Raw genomic sequence first — 6407 nt, forward strand, 5'->3', positions numbered from 1 at the left:
CATTGGTTATATTTTCTTCCCTTGAACATTTCCTTAAGGAATGTAAACCTCTCCTTATTCTAAGCTCTTCACTTATTTTTTTTTCTTAAACTGAATCTTTTTCCTTCTTATATGCATATTAATGTATTTCTCTTCTGTGTTCTTAAACATCCACAGAGAGATCTACTTATACAAGGATAAAAAGACCCTTCAGGTGTCAGTGGGGAAAGGAAATAGTAATATTTACTTTTTTTAATGTTTATTTATTTATTTTTGATAAAGAGAGGAAGAAAGAGTGAGTGAGTGGGGCAGAGAGAGAGGGAGAGAGGGAGAAGAAACAGAATCAGAAGCAGGCTTTGCACTGTCAGGGCATGGGGCTCGAACTCATGAACCGTGAGATCATGACCTGAGGTGAATTTGGGAACCTAACTGACTGAGCCACCCAGGCGCCCCAGTAATATTACTTTTGCTGTTAAATTTCTATATTGGAGTGTTATATATGGTACTGAGGGCTGAAGGCATCAGCAGAAACAGAGGGGGAATTAGAACTGACAATCCTTACTTGCTTTCCATTTGTCCACAGGATGTCCAGCACAGAAATATTGCAACACATGTATAAACATGTTACATATTATAGTGAAAATCCACATATAAAACTGTTGGCAAAGATCATTTCTGTAGTGAGAAAATCCAAATAGTTTACTTTAACAGCACCATGCTCTAAACAACTTAGCTAACCAGCTGCTTCAAATAGTTCATGTTATATCATTTTTCAAAACAGAATTACATGTGAAATTTGCTGTAACTTGTGTAAGCTATTTGCTTAGTTTCTGAAAGCAAATGGCTAAAATATCCAATGGTGATAGATTACATTTTTCATTATATTTTCCATATTTGAGACTGGTGTAAACAGTGATAAGGTCTCCGGCTTTGTTGCCAGGGTCCTGGTTAACTTGGATCTGCTGCTTGTTCCCTGTATGAAGGGGAAAATTCTCTTAAAGTGAAATAATATTATAGCAGGTTTTTCATATGTTTTCTATAAGATGATGTGTGTTAAATATCTTGCATAAATATCATTTTATTAAAATATTGAATTAATGAGACAAGGAGGCCATTAAAATGAAGAGGTTCGAATAGTTTACTAGCCTGTAAAAACAAACCAAGACCTAAGCCTATGAATTCCCCAAGGCTAAGAAATCACAACCTAAAGAAACTAATCACAAAGAACCAACCAGACGTTCCCAAATGAGGCTAATGTTAAACTATAGCCAATCAAGTAGTTTCCATGCTTCTGCCTTTTCTCTGTAAAAATTGCCATCTTATCTTTCATCATTACTAAGGGCTATACAAAAATTTCGGAGTGAGATGACTAATGCTAATAGATTAACTATGTGATAGAAACTGAAAGTGTGGTAATAAAGAAGAGAAAAGATTATGTAAGAACTGGAAAAGAGGAGAATTATTTTTGGAGGTGCTAAGAATGTGTGTGAAAGAAGGGTTAAAACATTTCAGGAAAGAGCAACAATAAGGTTAACTGTAGGTAGCTAAGTGAAACGCGATAGGTGTGGGCAGTGGGACTATCCAACTGACTAAATATGAGCAATAAAACTCTGATGAAAATTTGTATTAAAGCAAAATTAATCTCAGAGCCTGGTATATGACAGCTATTAGAAAAATGGTTCTCTTTTTTCAATGATGAAAATCGTCATATATTTGCATATTTATTTAGATTCGTAATACACTTTCAAATAGCTAATTACATTTAGACTTCACAACACACCTGTGAGGTAAATATTATCATCACATTTATTTTGCATAGAGGAGTGATTTGCTCAATTTCACAATGTTAGTAAGTGGTGAACAGAGATGCACACACCATGTACAAGAATGCCCGGCCAAGGAGGTAGAAAGTACAAGCTGAAAACCAGTCATGCATTGCTTGCCAAATCCTCTAACTTGGTTCAGCGCTGTGACAGCCTGGAGGAAGAGAACCTAACTGGAAAACTCATTTCTCCTCCAGATTCACCTTCAAACTTCTCCACCCTGTTTCCTGCCTTAAGCTTTCTTTCCTTCTGGCATCTAATTGTGTTGGTCAACAGGAATCACCAAGGGAGATTAAAGTGAGGAAGGAGAGTGTTGTTGGGGTATTTATTTTTCAGTCTTCCTTTCTCCAGTATTCCTTCAGACTGGCTATTTTCCAGCTCTCAAGACAGACCATTTTATCATCTTGCTTTCACAACTGTTTCCCTCCCTTACCCAGCTAGTAGAAGGGAAAGTAAAAAACAAGCTATTCTGTCGATCCTTGTAATTTCAAATATTTGCATTAAGATCTTTAAACGTCCTAACTTGATTCTGCTATTTTTTTTTTTTTTTCCCTGCTGGGACCCTGACTGACACAGAGCCTACTTCTACTTTGCATAGAAGGGCACTTTCCTAATTTACTTGCTTTGAACAGAACATTTTCTTTTATCAAAATGTACTGGAAGGGCTCACATCTACTTCTGGTGAAACTAGAATTTAAACCTGCGTCTGTTTATCAGAAAACCAGGTTCAACTTGCAATATAATTTCTAGTGATTCCTCTCCCGCTGACCAGGTAGGTTACATTAGACCTTACATTTGACCCATCTACAACAGCTTTTTTTCCATTTTCTTAAATTAAAATAATCTATTTTTAAGTTTTTTTTTCTTGTATATATATTTACTTAATTTTCTCCTGTCTTTGTTTTGTTTTGATTTTAAGAATCTATAAAATTTATACTTGGAAAAAGTTAATCTTTAACATTAAATAATCATAATGCCCTAAACATGCTTAAGTTGACTGAAATTAAACTTATATGGAGACAGTAATATATTTCATTTAAAGTATTTCTAGGGGCGCCTGGGTAGTGGCTCTTGGTTTTGGTTTAGGTCATGATCTCAGGGTTCATGGAATCAAGCCACATATCATTGTGTTTTGTGCTGACTGTGAACAGCCTGCTTGGGAGGCTCTCTCTTCCTCTCTCTGCTCCTCCCAGACTCATGCTCATGTTCTCTCCCTCTCTCTGAAAAATACATAAATAAACTTTAAAAAATAAAATATTTCTAGAATATCTTTTAATTGATATTTCTAATATTTTTATACGTGTTATATGTTTTAGTTATTAAGACCATTTCCTGAATATATACAAATATAACACTTAACACTGCTTTAAATATCTCTGAAGTATGCTTGTCCTCCAAATAATCATATAACTTTTGTAAAAATGTTATATTAATAACTCAAGTTAATTATGAAAATGGATTTAATACCATATGTTAAAAATAAAATGCAAGAATAGTCCAATGCTTTCCTTTCCTCAAAGTATATTTATACCTGTACGAAAAAATCAATCTGAACCATAAAAGCAATACTTTCCCTGGACATAATGTTTTCTTATCTACTGTATTTATATTTTGTAGAAAATGTGTAATAAGTCTATTAAAATGCACAGAAATGAAACCAAAACATCATGCATGTAATTAATCTACAAACTCTGAGCCAAAAAATATTGGGGATTATTTCCTTAATAAAGGGAAAAGAAGAAGCATATCATTGATTTTTTGAGTGGAAAATTCATTTTAATCTAATGCCAGAAGTGTCAAGTTTATCACAGTATAACATAGCTTGTATTTTTCATGGTCATCTAAATAAAATTCTTTATAAATGACCAAAATTCTTTCCTCTGCCCAAAAGCCATCACTTCCATCTTCTACTGATTAAATTTCAAATGGTTCACACTTAACTCAGCCAGACACTGGACAAGTCAAACAACTCTACCATCTGGACTAGGCAAAAAAACAAAACAAAACAAAACAAAAAACCTGACAGGAAACAGGAATATGCTAAAATTCAAACCTGAACATCATGCCCGTTAAGACTTCCAATTTGAACATTTCTTTTCCAAAATACACTCCCACTCCAATGAAAATTTAATTTAAAAAGGTATTATTAAGGTAAAATATAGTATAAAGCATAAAATGGTGTAAGAAAAGTATTTAAAAATGAAATATGTGTTTTATGATTATTGAGAAGGAATAAAAATATTTTTTCTACTAGACTATTAATTAAAAAATAATTACAAAATAAAGTTTAAAATAGGGAGAGGACATTTTAATAGGACAATATGAGCTTCTAGGTAATCTGACCAAAGATTCCACTGAAAACGAGTAAAGCTTCCATGGTATGTACATTATAAATACATAGATACATAGATATGTAGATACATAGATATGTAGATGCATAGATACATACACACACACACACACATCTCCTACAACAAAAAAAGATGCGGTGAGGAATAAGAAGCAAAGAACCTGATCTACATGTCAGTTATTGAATGTATGTGGGTGTGTCTGTATAAATGCATATATATATGTAATAATTACATTTATGATCTGATTCCTTGATCAAAGATTAATTTAAATGAGACCCTAGAGAAGAAATGAGAACAGTAGAAGCCAGCTTTCACTTTTGGACCTTTACTGATTATATTGAGCTTTATTTTTTGTTATTATGATATTCATTTTTGAGAATTACCACAAAAATATTTCTAGTAAAATAGAGTCCACAACCAAAAACATCAAGGTTAACACTCAATATCATGAATATGGGCTATCACTAACAATGGAAGAAAAATTTAAAAGTCAAAGGAAGACATCAGGTTGTAAAATTAAGTACATTTAAAATTTTTTAATGTTTGGGGCACCTGGGTGGCTTAGTCGGTTAAGCGTCCGACTTTCGCTTAGGTCATGANAGGGCTTAAACCCATGAACCGTGAGATCATGACCTGAGCCTAAGTTGAACACTCAACCAACTGAGCCACCCAGGTGCCCCAAATTAAGTACTTTAATAATAAGAATAAATAAAAAGCCAATGAGAATAGGTGTCTAAGCTGATAGAAAAATAACCTTATTGAGCGTATGAAAATTAAAACTATTAAAACTAAAACTAAAGTGAAATTAGAACAAATAATCGCAAAAGCAGAAAAAGAGTGAATAGTGCAGAAATATTGGGAAAATTTAAAGGGCAACTCATAATATTAAAAATAAATGTATATAAAATAAATGTATATAAATCAATAATTAAATACAAATGAACAAAGTGCTTGAGTTATGGAACACAAAGTCTATCAAGATGAGCTCTTCAAAAAATATTGATGTGCTGCTCAGAAGAGACATATCTAAAACATAGCAAACAGAAATGTGGCAAGAAATATAATGAATGAAGATTAAAGGGTCTAATAGCATTACATTGTGTATAATCATCGTCAGTGCTTAATTTGAAAAACATTATGCCAATAATTTTGAAAAAATCAAGCAAATAAGTGAATTTCTAAATAAATATTAACTCAAATAATATGTTACAAATCAGACTCAGTTTATAACTCTAAAAGTATTGGCTGAGTAAAGTCTCCCAAAAAACAAAACACCAAACTAGGAAGGTTGTTTGTTTGTTTGTTTGTTTACCAATAACTGCTAACATTCAAGGAACAAGTAGTCCCATTTCCCATATTCCACTCCAGAATATAGAAAATGAGTATTATCCTCTATTTTTTATTGGATTAATATATTCTATATACTAGAACCCACAAGGACAATACATGAAATGATTAAAGGTGACCTCAATTACTAAAGTAATGCAAAATTTTATTTACAGGTTTAACAGATGAAATATAGTGAAATCTTAAGTTTAAAGTTAATATATCTGGAATAAATTATATTTATTCTGGGACTTTTAAGTTGGTTTAATATGAGAAAGAATCTGAGGTTTCTGGGTGGCTCAGTCGGTTAAATCTCTGACTCTTGGTTCTGGCTCAGGTCATGATCTCAAGGTTAGTGAGTTCAGGTCCCATATAGGGCTCTGTGCTGACAGTGCGGAGCTTGCTTCGGATTCTCTCTCTCTCCCTCTGTCTCTGTCCCTACCCCACTTGTGCTCTCTCTCAAAATAAATAAACTTTATAAATCAATGAATCAATGTATCAATAAATCAATAAAATGAGAAAAAATCAATTGAGATATCTTACATTAACAATTGAAGAAGAAAAAAACATGTTATCATCTTAGTAGATGAAGAAGATATATTTAAAAATTCAATGTTCTGTGATTAGACATTTTAAAAACAAACCAAAAAGTCTAGGAATGAATGAACCTTCCTAATTTGATAAATACTTTTCTTCAAAAACCTCCTATAAAACTTTATACTTAATGGAACTGTCAGCAATGAGGGAGTGTCTGCTTTGTGTGAATGGAGATCTTGTTTCTTGGATTCCCCATGAGATGATTTGCATGAGGGTCCACTCTCCAATAAAGAGACCCAGAAGAAAAGTAGCAAGCACAAAGCAGTTTATTAAAGAGAAAGTACACTCAAGGTGGGGGAGCAATTTTCCCAAGGTGAAACTGTAGCAGGAT

Source organism: Crocuta crocuta, unplaced genomic scaffold (assembly GCF_008692635.1).
Source record: "Crocuta crocuta isolate KB4526 unplaced genomic scaffold, BGI_CrCroc_1.0 scaffold497, whole genome shotgun sequence".
Lineage (NCBI taxonomy): Eukaryota > Metazoa > Chordata > Mammalia > Carnivora > Hyaenidae > Crocuta > Crocuta crocuta.